Source organism: Cucurbita pepo, unplaced genomic scaffold (assembly GCF_002806865.2).
Source record: "Cucurbita pepo subsp. pepo cultivar mu-cu-16 unplaced genomic scaffold, ASM280686v2 Cp4.1_scaffold000275, whole genome shotgun sequence".
Taxonomy (NCBI): Eukaryota; Viridiplantae; Streptophyta; class Magnoliopsida; order Cucurbitales; family Cucurbitaceae; genus Cucurbita; species Cucurbita pepo.
In genome coordinates, this window is record NW_019646523.1 from 58,888 (window position 1) to 60,809 (window position 1,922).

Here is a 1,922-nt window from a genome sequence, read left to right on the forward strand (position 1 = left end):
TATGGTAAGTTAGAAAACGTTACGACTATGAAGTGTTTACGTCATGACTTGTTTATGATATGATACATTGTATGCTAGATTATTGTGCTTAAGTACGAAATCATGTGAACGTGAATGTATGCTATGTATGCCGCTTAGTTTAATGTGATATGTTATGCATGTGACAATATTGGTCCTTGAACGATTATGGCAGGTTTGTATGAATATTTGAATGTAACTGCATGGATTGTATGACATGAAATAGGGTAAACTGCATGGAAACATAACCCCGTTAGGAATATGTATGATACGTAAAGAAATGAAAATGAGAATGACATGTTCGCATGAAACGTGACAGGGGTTATGTTCATTAATGATAAATGTAGGACTAGTGGGGACCTCATTTATATTGTGTGTTCATGCATTTGGGGGATACCCCTATCCCATCACGAGGGTACGAACACGTACATCCAATGGCAGGATAACTATACCTAAGCCCTCTCTCTATTGGCTCTTTTGACTCTTCTATTTTCTTCTGGAGTGCCGAAAAAAATTTGAGGACACCCATATTGGGGTTGTTATTACTCTCGGATGGGGTAGTCCCTTTCTCAACAGTCCCAGAACAAGGTTTCGATTTTTTCTCCAAGATCGCCTGAAACAGATCGGGGGAGGCCGATTGTACTAGTTCTGATGGAGCCCGTTCCATGAGTTCTCATATCTTTTTTGGGAGGGTCTATGATCTCTACATTATTGAAAAATTAGCTTGCACTAAGGGAGGCTGTCATGATTTAGGGCACCTTGTTGCTAATTTGAATTAGTAAGTTATTCATTTTTATTAGGGGTATGTTAGCTTTATTTTTTAAAATAAATTAGTTACACATTAACTAGTTCTGTGCAAAATTGAGTCTTTATAGAAGTTATTTTAGTTTAAATAGAAGTCTTTAATAAACTACAGCGGCAGTCAACACTTCATACTTCAGTTTTGTCCGTATCGTCTTCTTTGAGTAATAATAATTTTAGATTATTCTCATTTTTGAGTGTTAGATAATGTATCAAAGAATATGAGAGGTTGTGTATTGGTGCAGATGGGTCAACAATTGCGACAGGTCATCGAAATGCTTGAATTGAGTGAGGCAATCCATACAAAAAGACCTGGCATATGTGTGGCAAAATATTGAAGTTGGCCTTCATATTGGCCTTCGGCAAACTATTAGAACTAGCAAAATGAGAAATACCAACACGATTAACATGGATTAGCTTGACAAATTTTTTTAAGCTTAAGTTGCCATTGAGTAAGTCGTCACAACAACGAGCCATGTGCTTGAGATCGGTGACTTTGCCTAACTCCATTACTTATCTTAACCACGCGCAAGCTCCATTACTTTGTGAGGAAGATCCTGCAAGTAAATGTCATTCGTTTGAGCAACACACACGCAAAGCTGGTAGTTGCATCTAGCACCAAGCCAGTTCTTTTCCTCAAGCCAAAATACTTCCATCGACACGTGTTTGTTTAACAACGTACTTAGATTACACCAAAAAAGGGTGTCTAAATTTTTATGAGAAACTTAGTCCCACTTGTAGCGTATGATCAAGATATTTTACTTTGATTTCCCAATACGACACAACTTGAGTATTTTCTCTTAAAATAATTTTAAACTTTCAAACATACTTTGATGTGAAATATTTATTAATATCGACGTGGGATAATGAATGTATGGAAATGAATGTATGGAAATTACCTGATATGTATAAACTTATATTAAAATTTATCAAAAAATAATATTTCCAACAATCCATCCTCATCACGACATGCTTGTCCTAGTTTTCCCAATTTCGCACAAACTCATCTACATTCTTAGGAAGATTCTCTAAATAAATACCATTGTCTCTAGCATCCCAATTGCAAGTCTCATAATTGCATCTATAATCTAGCCAATCATGAC